The sequence below is a fragment of the Phaenicophaeus curvirostris genome, chromosome 2 (genome assembly GCF_032191515.1).
Source record: "Phaenicophaeus curvirostris isolate KB17595 chromosome 2, BPBGC_Pcur_1.0, whole genome shotgun sequence".
NCBI classification, from domain to species: Eukaryota; Metazoa; Chordata; class Aves; order Cuculiformes; family Cuculidae; genus Phaenicophaeus; species Phaenicophaeus curvirostris.
The window spans coordinates 234,927-251,082 of NC_091393.1; the positions used below are offsets into that span (position 1 = coordinate 234,927).

General features: G+C 43.6%; 1 protein-coding gene across 3 annotated transcripts in view; it reads right to left on the reverse strand.

The window, feature by feature from the left end:
* Positions 1-2,310: 2,310 nt before the first annotated feature.
* The window catches only part of LOC138717585 (sine oculis-binding protein homolog), a 120,809-nt gene continuing 106,963 nt past the window's right edge, over positions 2,311-16,156 (reverse strand). For all 3 annotated transcript variants that reach the window (XM_069851113.1, XM_069851112.1, XM_069851114.1), the window contains one exon: positions 2,311-2,448. The gene's annotated coding sequence lies outside the window, so the exon portion shown is untranslated. The remainder of the gene's footprint in view (positions 2,449-16,156) is intronic.

The following is a 16,156-nucleotide window of genomic DNA, read 5'->3' on the forward strand; positions in this document are numbered from 1 at the left end:
TCAGGGCCTGCAAATATGTTGCTGTTGCAGAGTTTTGGAGGCATTTGGGAAGAGTCTGGTGCTTCGAAGAACTTAGGCTTAATTTCGGAGGGGAGAGGTCATGCATAGAAAAAACCCATTCTTATGAAAGGCAGGCAGAACAGGCTCTGTACACAGTCCCAAAATGTGCTTGCACAGATCCCCTTGAAATGAAAGAAGTTGCAGCCAGTGCATCCATCCAGGGCTGTTCTCTAAGATCAGGACCTAATTCTGCACTGTTCTAACTGGGGTTTCTTTCCCCTATGCCTTAAAAACTGCAGAAACTGCGAGGTGATGAGGGAGGCACAAAAATGGAAGGAACACAGATGCAGCCTTCAAGAACATTTACACACATTTTTTCTGAGACATCAGACTGAGTTTTGTTTGATCTCTGACCAGGCAGGTAGAGGAACGAACCACCACATGCACAAAAAGGAAAAAAATAATAATAATAAAAAAACAACAGCACATCTAAGTGCATTTTTTTTTCTTGGAGATTTATTTTGTTTTAATAAATCTGACACCAGTCAGGGAGAGAGAAAAGCGTCACAAGCCCAAAAGGAAAGCAGAGCACACTGAGGGTGCTGCAGATTCTTGCTTTCTTGAAGATGTTTAATCAGTATCTCTTTGAGCTCTCTCCCTAGACTCAGGAGTTGTTGGATTTCTGCCCCCTCCCCTTTTTTTTTGTTGTTTTTTTTTTTTAAATCATTTTTTTAAAAAGCGAGCTTACTCGCCCGGTGTGTTTTCCAAGCTTTCACAGCTCTAATAAATAAGGAGCACCTGTAAAACAGTAGCTTGATGTAAGTGAATCTGTACAAAGGAAAATATAGAAATACAGTATATACATAGTGCTCATAGTGCACCATCACTACAAGGCTCTGGTTCAACTGACTGTGCTGTCCTGCTCCCAACACCACTGCCACTGCCAGAGACACTGCTCCTGCAAACTGATCCTCACTCCCCTGCAGCAGCCTTATAGAAAAGGTGTACTCTGAACACTCAAGAGTGAACAATTGCTTTATTCGAGTTAGTAAACAGTTACACTGAATCACAAGGTGATCTGAATTTTTTTAAAAGTTTTTTTGATTGTTTTTTTATTTTTTGTGGGGGTTTTGTGGGGTTTTTTGGTTTTTTTTTAACTTTTCTTTTTTTTTCTTTTTTTTTTTTTTTGTGTATTTATCAGAATGGGATACTCCACAACTCTCTTACCAATTCAGTGCCAGTATAACATGCTCTAGTGTACTTTTGGACTCTTGGCTACGACTGTACAAGTGCACACAAGTAAATTCTACCCTGTTATCCTCCACCCACTGATTGAGGATCGAATTGCACATTTCTCTTAACCATGACAGGAGAAAGCAAACAGTGAAACAGAATCATGGGGGATCTTTCTCACTTTACCCTTGTTTTCATTGGTTTGTCCATACCATTCTAATTATCATGAAAGGGCTATGCATATGGAGAGATTGTCTCACTGCCTTCCTGGATCACTGAAAACCATCAGGGCTGAAATTTCATCCAAGTCTTTCGTGACGCCCAGCAAATATTCCCCTCAGATTATTTTACACCTTGAGGGAATTTTGGTCTTTAGTTCAACACTCTTGCTCTGTTCCCAAATGGGGCGCTATTTAGGGGAATTTAAAGAGAAAGCTGAGAAGAATAAACATTTACTGAGTTCTCTTGGCATTCAGTCTCTGAAAAACCACAGTATAAACTATTCATGCTGCTTCTTACATCTGTCAAATCAAAAATTAAAAGCCATAAAAGTGTAACACTGAAAATATGGCATTAGAAAGGATAAAGGTGGCCTTTGTAAAAATAACAAGGAAAGTATATTAGCCAATAAAATATTCTAACTCTTCATTTAAAAGTGCATCATGGGTAGGACAGAGATGAGACTGAAGCGTTGCTACTCCAGTATTACCCCCTTCCCCCATCAAAACTTGAATAGGTCCAAAAACCATACAATGCAAATCATGATTCTTAGTGTAGCAGCAAAACCACAGCAGTTTTTCAAAAGAAAAATAAAAATTTAAAAAACAAAAATCCGTCTCATTGTCCAGTCTCAAATATCTGAACTTTGAAATCAGAGAGGGAAAAGTACCTACGTTGGTCCGTGTGGTTTTTGAAACCAGGGTGAAAAATCCCCCCCAGCAAGAAACCAAGAGGAAAAAATGTTCCTTGGAGGAGAAGAGGGGTGGTCGCAGGAATGCTGAGCACACTGTGTGGGTCCATGATGTGCTGTCTTCTGGGTCAAAGGCACCCGTGGGACCGAGGCTTCCTCGGAGGGGCTTCATGACAGGAAGCTGTGTTCTTTGCCGGACTTTTAGCCAGAGGGGTGGTGAGCGGACCAGCTGGTGTCATTCGGTGGAGTGACGTGGTTTGCTCTGCTCCCTTTCTCCATGCAAGGTACCCTGTTGGCGAGCGTTCCTGCAAAGCAGACAAGGAGAGGTGATCAGGGCAGGCAGCCAGGCAGAGAGACAAGCCCACCCCTCTGGCCTCGGCTGCCCCTTGTGCCGCAAGGGCCATCGGCACGTGCAGCCTCCGAGGTCACTGGAAAGGAAGATGGAGGAATTTCTGCAATAAAAAGCTGGAAACTGATCCAATAATAGCGCATTCTCTGGGTTTCATGGAGTGCCTTTCATCCTACAAGGGCATGGGTGAATAGTGATACTTTGCAACTGTACAGTGTCCTTCACTCCTTGACCCAAATGTGCCTTACAGAGCTGGGATGTACCACACTTTGCATGGCACAGTGGAGTCAGAGAAGCAGAAGAATTTGGACCAGGACCCCTCAGCACCTGTGATGGGTATAGGATGGAGAGCATCGTGCACGCCAGGGTTTCCTAGAGACACCTCACTGTACAGGTTGGAGTGCAGCCCCACAGAGTCGATGGGTCTCACAGAGAAACTGGGACAGCACCTGGAGACAGCTCCACTCTCACGTAAATACACATCTCCCACTAACACAGCTAACTCTGTAGGTACTATCTATGCTATCTGTGCAAATTGAAAATGCCTCTCTTGGCCTTCCCCCAAATCCATAGTTGTACAAAGGAGAGATGTATGCTCAAGAGAGTAAAAATGGGCTGCAATGAGGGAGGTTGGGCTGGAGTTCCCCTCAACCCCCTTGGTCCTCTCTTTGGATGGTCTGCAACCAGTCTTATACCAACACCATAGCAGCTACAGCACCACAGGAGTCACAAGCAGCACAGCATGGTGACTGACACTTGCCTAGCATGACAAGCAGAATTCCGATAAAGGCATTTTAGGACCCAAAACAGAACTAGGTACTACACTCACCGAGGTAAACTGTGGTTTACCTCGCAGTAATCTGATATTTTCAGGGCTGAACACATACATTTCCATGGACCATGCGTGGGATGAGAACAAAACCCTCCAGATCCTGCTAGAGCAGATCACAGAATTACGTAAAGAATTTAACTTTCTAGTTGTTCCCTTCTTCTGCCCTGTTCCTCATTTCCAGGTCCATTTTTCTTCTGTAATCTGACTAGATGTACTGACTGGTTGGATTTTCTTTATTTTCTCATTTTTTTTAGGACAAAAAAGGGATGCATCCCAAAGGAATTATTCAGACAACCCCGTTCTAGAGTTCACTAGTGCTTTGACTGGGTGAACAATACTGAAGCAAACACAGCTTTATTGTTTTGAGGCCTTCGGAAAGCTGTGTGATAGCTCCCCTAAAATAAGGTGAGCTTTGCCACTGGTGAGGGCCAAGGTCATGAAAATCTTTGGAATCATGTTTTTGAAAACCCAAATCACTTTCTCATCAATCTAATGCAACTAACAACACCACAGTGGTTACAAGCTCCTGATGCCTTAGTTTATCTAGGGGCTACTGGGAGATACACCATGACCTCATGTGCTTCTGCATCCCTCGTCAGTTGATCATGTAGACTGCCTACCATGGACCATCTTCTCTCTCTACACAGCATCCTTTGGGCTCTGTCTCTTTCAATAGGATCTGCTGTCCCCTAAAGATTTAAACTGAAACTCTGAAGTACTTATCAGCCTTAATTTTGGTGCTGGGTCACATTTTTCTTCTCAGTCTGCTCCACAATCTCCCCTTCACACTCCTCTGTGGTCCCTCTTGTCACTGTACTCATATTCTCTTGACACACCTCCACCCTCCTGAAAAGCAGAGACTGGAAGGCACATTGACCATGTTGACCAGCATAAACTCCTAGACCACGGAGACCTAGATCTAGGTTAAGGAGTAACGTTTGGGCTTTCAGGCAATGTGCCCAGCAGGACAAGCTTCACGCGTACAGAGAGCTGTGGACAAGAACTATACTGAGAAGTGGGATTTATCTACCTACTAACTATTCCCCATAAAGTATATGAGTGCTTTCTGTCACTTCTTGGCTTGAAATCTTGCTCTGCAATTAAGTGAAAAAGGAAGCAAAGAAAATAAAAACTGTAATGTCTGTATGAAACTTCACTCTACACTTCAGGTATTTTGCCTGCTCCTCTTTTTCCGTACATTAAGGGAAACAAATTTCCATCCCTCACTAATCAGTCTCAAATAGCATCACAAAGGCTGATAAGTGATTTGGGAGAAAAAGCATGAAGAAGTTCACTAGCTCAATGCTTTCTGCCTAAAGCAGTCAGTTAGCTTTGTTAAGTCCTGCCTATTTCCCCTGCTGCAGATAGACTCAGTGTAGCAGAGTCTGCCAAGTGGAGAGAAGGACCTTCCCTGTTGATAGGCTCATATGGCAGTCATTGCATTTGATGAATGCATCTCTGCAGCGATCAAGTGACAGAATAAAAATCCATATCAGGCATAGCATGCAAAATTTGATGAAGAAATGGGAACACAGTAATCATCACCACTTCACAGTTAGATGTTACGCACCTCGTGCCAACACCAGCGTGCACGACCAGCACAATAAAGTCAGCTATTTATATCCCCCCCCCAAAACAGATTACTTTTCAGGAGTGTGGCATATGCTCTCCACCCCAGCTGAACTTGCCCTCAACACACATCAAGTATCGCTGGTCAGATGAAAAAAAAATTACATCAGCCACAAAAGAAGAATTTTTATAAGCATAAAGCCATGGAGTTGAGCTTATGTGAGTTGCACTGAGTTTTGCCTGTTTTCCAAAGCTAAGCAGGGCTGGGTGGATCCTGGGATGAAAGACCACCTAGAAGAAAGAAGCAGGCTAGAGTTCCAATCCATGGAGGTAGCATGGAAAAGATGACAGAAAGAGAACAAGTACAGAGGCTCATTTCTGCCTTGCTGTCAATGTGGGGATGGGGATGGTGGTGGGAAAGAGAACAATTCAACTGGGTGATGACTTAGCTCATGCAGAAAACTTGGAAGCTCACCTATGTGGGCTCAGATCCTGAGGCAGTGCTCCTCTGAACAGTAGGTGAGAGCTGCACTCGTGCATTCTGTGGCTGTTAGTCATAACCTGAGCAATGGGCAGCTATGACACAGGCTGCACCAAGGCAGAGCTTCCTCTTTGTTTTACTCCTGGACACATGAGGATTTAAATCCTTGCTCAAAACAACACAGAGTTAGAGTTCGGCAGGTTAGTTTGCTAAGTAGGGCAAAGCCTTCCCAGCAAGCTTCTCTCATCCCTTTCTGCAGCTAGGCAGCTCTTTCCAGGTCCTGCTGCAGACCTAAAGCCCTTTGCCCTGTGCAGCCCCACAGCCCTTTGCCCTGTGCAGCCCCTGATACTGGCGTGGTGGAAAGCTTGGCCCTGCTTGGTAGAGAGGATTAGTAGAAGCACTCCTTGCTTTGCTCCCCTTCCCCCTTTGCTCGATAGCTCAGCTGCAACGGCATTTCCTTCTCCTACTCCTCCATATCCAAGCTCCCAGTGCTGGTCCACAAGTCGAGTGTTGCCACAGTGGCAGCACGCTCCTGCTGGAAGAGGTAGGCACCAGAAATAGCTACTTCTACCCAGTGCCCTCCCTGGTCGTGTTCTACCTGTTCAGCAGAGCCACGTCATTGTCATTGTCATTATCATTGTCATTGTCACCATCATTGCCATGGCTTTGGACACATGCATGAACACAGACACACGTAGCATTTTCCATGGTTGCTTCCCATCATTCTGTATGCCATTCAACATTTCTGTCTCCAGATTCACATCATATAATTCAGAAAAAAATTAGAGACTGGGTGGGGACTGCTGAAGCAATGGTTGATGTGGGCTGGCATGGCAGAGTTTTTCCATCATTTAGCACAGCACTTAATTCACTCGGACAATGAATGCTGATGTGTTAAAAGAGCCCTCGTTCATCTGGGACGTGCATGGCCCTAGAGTAAAGGCACTGGCAATTTTTTTCTCAGGGAAAATGCTCTGAAGATAAACCACAAGAGCAGCTAAAGTCAGCATGGGAGCAAGCTCAGCCCTGGAAACACTCCGGAATCATCTGTTATTTGTAATAGTTCTGTAAATTTTTTTTATATATACATTTTATTTTTTTTTAGCAATTCTTAAAGCAGTTTGAGCTTCTTCATTAAAATACTTCATGATTTATCTTTCCATGAGCTAACTGAAGGCATGCCACATCACAAGAGTGAGGAGAGGACTTTGGCACAAACAGGATAACAAGGAGGGCCCTTAAGTACCAACCCTTGAGTTGGAAGGTGATGTTTTCTTTCTGCTCTAGTCTGGTAAGCTATGGATTCTTTGCAGCTTTTGGTCAGAATTAAACTCCAGCTCTCCTGCCTACTGAAATGTGAGCTGTAATCTGAGCAGACATTGTGATGTTAAGGAATGCACTGGGGAAGTGGCTTGGGATTTTTCCTCCTTTTATGCCTAGGCAGAAAAAGTGTTAGGGACAGCTTAGTCACCCCCAACTCTGTGACGGAATTGTTGCAGGGACACACCAGAGGCCATGCCTGCAATCACATCCAGTTGTCTGGCAGTCAGAGAAGGACTTTGAGAGAGAAACATGAACTAGAAAGCAGAAGGCCTGTTGTGTGCTGACTCCTTCTTCTCTGCAACTAATCGTAGAAAAGTATTTGGGGAAATTTCACCAGTTTACATCTAGGTTTGGCCCCTTGCTGGTATACTTAGTACCGCCTCTCACTAAACTCACTCAATGTATGTTAAATTGAACCGTGAAACTAGCTAGTGAAGTTAGGAACAGGGATGTATGTCACCATGCCCTTGTTACGTGGCAAGGAAATGGAGGAAATACAGGCTCTCCTTTGTGCTCTGCATGGACCAAAGGAAAATCACCTCATAAAAAGAGGGAGCAAAGGAATCATCACTGCGGAAGAGATCCTGAAAATCACCAAGAAGATGCAGGGTCAGCATTCCTGTATTTACCAGGCAGCCAGTTCAATGAAGAGAAATGAGACAGAAATTAATCCCTCTACCTCTTCCAAATTTGGTGACAATTGTTTAAAACCCAGCTATATAGCAGCAGAGTCTGCTCTTGACCACTTTGTTACAGCCTCAAATTCCACAGTATGAAAAAAGCATAAGGCAAAGGGAACAGTAGTTTCTCCCCTCCATTATACACTTCCACAAAGAGTGCACTCCCCACAAAACAGGAGCACAGTCTTGGCCTGGGTAAGCATGCAGCTCTTCTTCACAGTCAAAGGAAATAGGATTCCCTAGATTCAGCAGAGAGCAGCTACCCACTTGGGGAGAAAGGCCTGGGCTGCTGTAAACCCTCCCCTGTACCCAAAGCAGTGATGCAACTTCACCACACAGCTTACTCTGCACAGACCCAGGGAACACGGCACCTCTTCCCCATTCCAGGTTTGGATTTCCCTGGGCAAAACAGCTGCGACCAGGAACACATGCCACAGCATTTTGAATTTCCATTTCCTCACATTCCCACCACTGTCAAGCTTCGTGTGAAAGCAGCTCCCCATTGAATGACACTGCTTTCTCCTTTCCTCTCCTTGTGGTACAGGGAGAGGAGACAGAGAAGCTCATGAGCTTTAACCTAGGGGGACCAGGGTCCTCATTCTCCTTCCCTGCAGAGCAGGCTCTACATTAGGTACTCCAAAAAAACATCTGGGAAGAGCCTCTCTATCCGCCAGCCATGGAAGGAGGCAGAGAAGACCAGTCTTGGTAGGCTAAGATGAACATTTGTGCTCAGTTCCCCATATTTCAGCACCAGTGCTGCTGTCAGGTTTCTCGGCCATTGTCATCCTTCCTTCCTCACAGTTCTGATTTGAGCTCAAGCAGAATAAATTTTCTAACTTCTCAGCTGAGCATCATGTAAGTAACTTCATTTTCTGAAAGTTAACTACATGTTTTTTAGACATCTGTCTCTGGAAGTGACTATGCTTAAAATTTATGAATATCACCAAAGTAATGGGACACTGGTATACAGAAAGGCCGTGGCTTATATTTATTTCTATGGAAATTAAGGTCACTTTCAAGTCGGTGAAATGCTGTGAGTCAAAGGGGAGAAAAAGGGTTGCAGCTGCAGGGAGGAGAGGACAGGACAGGTGACCTAAAACTGACCAGCACAGTGTCCCATTCCATATAGATCACATTCAGTATAGAACTGGGAGATCACAAGGATCAATCTCTCTTCTTCAATGGTCAGATTCTAATACAGACCTTGTTTGCCCTTCTGCCTCCTGATCCCAGATCTGTGTGTTCCTGAATCCTGTTCCTGAGTCCACCTCCTATCTGCTGCTGAGTCCTGCCCAGGACCTTTCCCCCTACCTGCTCAGGAGCATCAGTGGTAACGTTTAGTCGTCGGGGGGTACAATTTTATATATTTGTATATATTTTAATATTTTCTTAATAATATTATTTTCCTTTTAATTATTATTGTTTCATTAAAGCTGTTTTAAATTGTTGTTTCCAAACCACAAGCTTCTTTCTCATTTCCCTTTCTCTGGGTGGGAAGGGGATTGGGACCGCAACTGCTCACATTTAGCTGCTGACCTGGCTGGGGTGGGGTTAAACCATGATACCCATGTATACTATTTTCTGTTTTTCAAAGCAGCAATCTCCCCAGAACACCTCAAAATATCTCTTCATATAATTTTTCAACATTTTGAAGGAGTTTCTCATGGTCTAACCTGTTACAGAAAAATTGCTCAGCAAGTTCATTAAACTCTCCTTCACTTTCAATCTAAACCAGAGACAAAATCAATGTCAACCAGGCCATCCTGCCCAGCTCCATGACACCATCTTTCTCTGAGCTTTCACTGACAAGAGGGTCTCTGGTTTAAATTTTGGGGCATTTCCAGTCATGGCCACAAATCACGCAAAGAGATAAATGCCATCACTGTTCTAGACTTCTTAATGCTCTCTACAACTACCTGAGAAGTGGTTGTAGCAAGATGGGTGCTGGTCTCTTCTCCCAAGCAACAAGCGATAAGACGAGAGGAAATGGCCTCAAGTTGAACCAGAGGAGGTTTAGATTAGATATTAGAAAAAAATTTTTTACTGAAAGAGTGGTGAAGCATTGGAACAGGCTGCCCAGGGAAGTGATGGAGCTACAATCCCTGGGGGTGTTCAGAAAGTGTGTAGATGTGGCACTTTGGGATATGGTTTTGTAGGCATGGTAGTGTTGGGCTGACAGCTGGACTTCATGATCTTGGAGGTCTTTTCCAACCTTAATGACTCTATGATTCTGTGATTCTCCTCTCAGCTGTAGTACCCATTGCCTCTGTCCATGTCCCCCATAGCAGACAACAGAGCTTGCCTGGACCAGACCCTGCTTTACACTGGAGTAACCAGATATATCTCCACAACAACAAGGCAGCCCATATCCCTCCAGTTAGTGCAGCACCAGTGTATTTAGCAGACCTGTAAATAGTTTGCTTTGTCCTAGTGATGCTTCATGTGTAGATGTGGCAGAAGATCGGATCTTCCTTTTAATAAAACCAGCTATATTTTCAACTAATTCTCTCATTCTGTGCTGGGATAAAGCTGAAACTCAAGTATTTTTTTTGCAAAAAAACCCCAAACCAAACAACAAAAACAAAATATAATTAATAAACCAGAAGGAAAACCAAATCCAGATAGTTTCTACTCTCCTTTCGTAAAAACAGGCAACCACTGTGATGTGATAACCCTTCTTTAAGCCTTTGATTTTGTCTCAATCAGAACAGAAACTTCAACTTGAATTTCAGCAGCCTCCTGTGGGCCCAAACCACTAGGCTTTTGTCTATTCTGAGGTGCTTCTCAATTTTCTTACCCAAACCGATCTCCAGAATCTTTCTGGTAATCTAAATAGCCAGAAAGGGGCAGATTATATGTGGGTAGCGGCATGGAGGAGGACAAATAGTGAGGATGGGGGCCTTGCTGAGCAACAGCCCACACCTCCCTGTGAGAGTCCTCCTCCTTGCCTGGGTTATGCCTGGGCCTGTTTTATCATCTGAAACACTATTGTGGGCCACAAAACAACCCCAACCAAACAAAACCAATAATAACAATAACAACAACAATATTAAAAACAGCAGCAATATTTTTTTTTGCAGAAACAGCATCAAATCTTTTTAGCGAAAAGTTCTAGCATCCCATATCATGAAGCAATGAACATTTTCCCACAAATCTCTCCATTCATCACCATCCAGATCTGCATGTCTGCCACCATCTCCATGGGGCTGATCTCTGGTTTTCACAGCCCTCACCTTGGTTCCTTTCAACATAAACAAGAGCAGCTGCAGACTCATTCAAAAGCAAGGGCATACTCTGCTGGCCAAAACAACAGGTAGATTATACTGTAGGGGAAGGCAGAGGGAAAATCCACCCAGAACACATCAGGAATAAACAGGTGAGATCTGGTGTAGACCTTGGTGCAGTACCAGGCATTTTTTGGGCATCTCCCCTATCTCTACCACTGCTGGCCACTGAGCAACCTGTGTTGGATGCAACCATTGTGTTAGATTTTCTGTATTTCCCACCTCCTCTCCCACCCCAAGAAAACAGAAACACTGTTTTTACCACCAAGATAAGTGGTTCAACAATAAGTGGTAAATCCTTCAACTAAAGCAGAACTGGCATTTTAGTTATCTTCTAAAGGTAGGGTCAGAATCCAAATTTTCAGTGATCTCATCATGTTACCTTTTCTTTTATAATAGCGTTCAAGCATTTCTCAGTTGGAGAATTCCCGTGGGAAAGTGTTCCCCCCCACTCCTTGGATAAGAAACTTAGAAGTAGCAGGACAAGTGGTTCATGAACGCTTATAAATATTTGGAGAAAAAGCAGGCAACAGAAAGTTTTACATTTAACCATGTGGGCTCCAAATAAATAGCTGAAAATTGCTCTAACTGTAGGTTTTAACATCAATCGGCCAACAATGTGATGCAGATCTTTCCACAGAGGTCGGAACTCGACAATTATTTCACTCTGTAATATCCAATCCCTAAAACCTCTATTTATTTACTTTTTTAATATTTGCTTCTATAGAAGATGATTGCATTACACAGTCTGAAAGTCCAAAACCAGGACTGGAAGATGGAGTGCAGTAGAGAGTGGGAGCATCCTCTTGACAAATGCAGTTCACCTCTTTGCCTGTAGATAACTTGTTATTGTAGGTTGGCTCATATTTAAGACAGTAATATTTCAGAAATACTTGGAAAAGCATGGCAGCTGCAGGGAGGATATCATTACAAATTGAGACACATGTTGTACAAGAACACCATTCTTTTCAAATACCGAAATTGTGTCCAGGGAAGTAAAGCCATATGAATAAATTGGAGGCAGGACCTCAGACTGTAACGTGCTGAGGACCTTCAACTTGCATTAGAGGCACCCAACGCTGAGTGCACACAGTACTGCATAGGATCAAGCCCAGATATTTAATTAGCTCTAATTTTCACAGTAGAAGCAAATGTTGTATTTGAATAGTTGAGGGTTCTGCAAAATGTCAGAGGTTACTTCAATTCACGGCTCTCATGAGATGATCACACATGCTTCCAAACACAGCCTCTGGTCGCGGGAATGAAATGCAGCTCATTAACAAACTAAGTGAAAATAAGGTAATGATTAGGAGGCCTCAGCCATGAGGCCTCGACTGATGGAGGCACCCAGGAATGTGCTTAACTTTGCCAGTTTTGCTCTATGGGAGCTAAAAATAGACAGGAGAGACTCAGCAGGTAATCTGGAAACAAAAAGTGTTTCAGAAAGGCTTGCTTGCCACACTCTGATTTCCTCCTGATTTCTTGCTCAAACAGCTTTGCTTCTGCTTTGCTTGAACCTCCCACTGCTTTTTAAACAAGAATTTAATTTTATCTTTAAATCTATTGCTCACTGCTTGATTAATCTTTGCAACCACAGTCCTCAGAAGTGTTCTCCTTTCTGACTTACTTTCAGGAATTGCTCTTAAGACTGAGAAACAGTTTATAAGCTTCTCACAGTTGTCCAGAGCTCACGGCTTCAGGCTGAAGTTGGTAGCAATTGTCAAGCTCTACAAAGGCTATTAGGTGCTTCACCTCTTATCAGACTTCAGCAGCAAGCAGACATATACTGTCCAGGAGGCTCTAGATCTCACTTATGCAAATCAGCCCAGGTGTATTTTCTGAATTGTGTTCAAGAATCAGATTTCATATTTGAAACATACTTCCTAGGAGGATTTATAGAAAAGCAGGAGAAGCCCATTAGAAATCAGAACTTGTTCCTTCAGTTCCATGTGTGCAGCAAGCTACAACAAACAGTGTACCACGAGTCTGCTATTTACTGCAACTGAGAAGGAAGTTAGCACTCCCGCTCCCTGGTAGCAAGATGTGGGAGCTGAAAGCTACCCTGGAGGTGTGTCATTTTATACTTAACCATTTTGAGAGCTTTTCTTCTTCTTTCTTCAATTTTTTTTTCTCCCAGGAAATCCTTTTTCTGATTTAATGTATCTGAGAAGCTACACAGGCAATTTTGAAATGTAAGATCATACTGCTAAAGCCAGGCAGCTCTCAAGGGCAAAGCTTCAGTTCCAAGTAAATGTGTTTAAGCTTTTCTGGTGTTAACAGTTTCTCCTCTCCTCCTTTGGATAAAAGGAACGTTTCTGTAGGCTCATAAGAAGCCAGGTGAAGGAAAACTTCTGAAGTAGGAGAGTAGATGTTAACTGTATGAGTCCAACCACTCTGCTAATTTAAATCAGTTTAGCACCAGTGGAACTATATCCAGTTAAAATTAGCTAAAACTCTAGCCCATACTACTGCATCAATGAAGAGGACTAGCATAAAAATGTGTTTAAATATTGAAAATTTGTTTGCCGGTATACCTTTAAGGTCAAATTCTGTCCTGATCATCACATGCAGGGCAGGGTAAAATGCTGGTAGATAGATGCTACAGTGGCAGAAGAGTGATGAAATCTCTAAAGGCAGAAAGGGAGCTTAATAGCTATGCCTCTTGCCTCAGGCGACCTGAACAGGGCAGGAAATTTAATGCTGGACCATTATGAGTAGGGCAGCTCACAGTGGGGTGAGCCTCATGAGGTCCAACAAGGCCAAGTGCAAGGTCCTATACCTGGGCTGGGGCAATCCATGGTTTCAATACAGGATGGGGTATGATGTGATTGAGAGCGACCCTGCAGAGAAGGACTTGGGGGTGCTCATTGATGAGAAGCTCAACATGAGCCAGTAACGCTCAAAGCCCAGAAGGCCAACTGTATCCTGGGCTGCATCAAAAGAAGCGTGGCCAGCAGGTCAAGAGAGGTGATTCTGCCCCTCTATTCCTCTCTTGTGAGATCTCTTCTGGAGTATTGTGTCCAGTTCTAGAATCCTCAATGTAAGAAGGATATGGAACTGTTGGAATGGGTCCAGAATGGCACAGGTTGCTCAGGGAAGCTGTGGCTGCCCCCTCCCTGGAAGTGTTGAAGGCCAGGCTGGATGGGGCCTTGAGCAGCCTGGTCTGGTGGGAGGCATCCTTGCCCATGGCAGGGAGGTTGGAACTGGATGGGCTTTATGGTCCCTTTCAACCCAAACCATTCTATGATTCTATGATTCCGTTTTACTTCTGCTCTGAACTGGAGCATTCCGCGTGCTGCATTTTTTCAGAACTACAATGTATGGACTAGACAGCTGGAGGTTTAGGCCTATAAGCTTACCCCAGGACATATGGGTTGGCTCTGTAGGTGGTCATACTCCTATTATTTCTATTACTTCTGGGAGAAATTCTGCTGGCACAAGCAGAAAAACTCCTTCCTTTTCTTAACCCTCTGCCCCCAAATCAGACACACACACATACGTACAGACGCACAGAAGCTAGCTGTACATTTAGCATGTGCCACTTAATTTCCTAATTTAGTTTACTGTAACTATCATGTTAAATCCAAGCAGACCTTCCTGTTTTCATTTGTTTGCTTTAGGAAACCTTGACACCAAAAGTGAAGGGTTAAAACTGATCCTGCCTGGACATAAAAACATGTAAGTAGACAACGCTAACACTGCTAAGTTTAGAAACTCCCATTGCTCTAACCTGAAAAAAACCCCCACTCAATAGAATATTCTCCCTAGCTTCATTCCTTTGTCATAGTAGGACTTTGGCATTGCAATATCTTTTGCTGGTTCTTCAAATTGCATCAAGGTAGAACAGCTTGACAGTCCTCATCCTGATGGAGAGACTAAATTTTAACATTAAGGATAATGTTGCTGGTTAGCACTTCCAATAATCAAGTAATCAGTGCATTAAATAATCCAGAGTTTGGTGACTTGCCCAAAAAGGTTATGCTTGCATTAACTCTCTCTTAGAGAATACATGTTGCTATTACATGAATTCAATCTGTCTGTTCAGAACTCTAAGCGTAAAAATACTTGGCTAATTTCCTTCTTTTCATGCAATTTGATGGGAAATAAAATCCAGTAAAAGTTACACATTAAGGGTAATATGTCCAAATTTTCCAGTTAGGGTAGGTGGGGAGCAAGACAGAAAAAGACAATTCTCTCGACTTTTTCTTCTCCCGGGTTAGCATGGCCAGTGCAATCAATAAAAACCTCCAATGGCCCAACAGCACCTACAGCACCTACCCTCTTTATACAATATTAGAACTTCGATGGGGCTGGGAGGCTTTCAGGAGGGATCCTCCCCACAACCACACTGCTGAAGGAGGAACTCAGGGCATGGCAGAGGTCAGGGCTGCAGTGCAAGAGGCTGCACCAATGCTCTGCAACCTCTGCTTGTCCCCCTGGACAGACAGGGGCATGGCAAACATGTAGGCTGGCCTTTGTCCAGTGTCTATGGGGATATCTGTGTCTGTGCCAGTCACCCTAAGTTTCATCCACGGCAGGAGAAATAGGCACTCCTAGGGCACAATTTGTCTGAGCTGTCTTAGTTCTCAACTCCAGGCTGAGCTCAGCTCTCTCTTTGAAGTGCCTGCTTCTCTATGTTGATTTTTAAGAGCATTTAGACAATCAGCTCAGCTGTGTCTTCATTCCAGATGTCTGTATTAGATCAGATTAATCTTGCCTGGCAACCTGAAAACTGTCCTGTAAGACAACCCTTACATTGAGAGAAAGGAATATATAAAATTCTTGATGAATGGGAAAATAGTTATTCCTGAGGATAACCACAGTGACAGTTATTGAGATTTAGAGAATACAAAGAGCTGAGGACAATAACCGAGCAATAAAGAAGCCTCCTTGTCTTTTCAATGCAGCTTGTACAGTTTGCCCATTTTCTCTGTCAAATACCATCTGTGAAGTGATATGTATAATGTATAATTGTGTCAACAGGCAAAAATACACAACTCAGTGAAGTCAGAACCCTCTCTGAGTTTTAAGGCTCTGGCTCTAGATGATGCTAAACACCCCTTGGGACTGAGACCTCAGAGAGGTGGCATTACTGCAGCCTGGATGGTCCAGACAAGCATAAATAGATGTTACCAACCTGTCTTCTACTACAGTGTCGGCACACAAATGTGCAAATCTCTTAGCAGTAGCTTGAAACAAACGACAGTTATGGGAATCTTGAGCCAGGTTAGAAAGGAGGGGTTAGCCATGGCTCTCCTAAAATTAAATAAAAGGGATAGAGTCAAATAGTGGCCTTTTCCTTGGATTAAATCACTGCTTCGAGGTGAAAGCACACATACACTTATGAAGAGGCAATCTTTCAAGCTCCAAAGGTAGCACACTAGGGTTTGTCATAGAAGTCTTGCCGCTGAGAGGGACACATAGTCCATCCATACCTCAAGGGTATGTAGGGGGATCCCCCCCAGCAGGGCCTAGGAGTGTGGGAAGATTTTAAA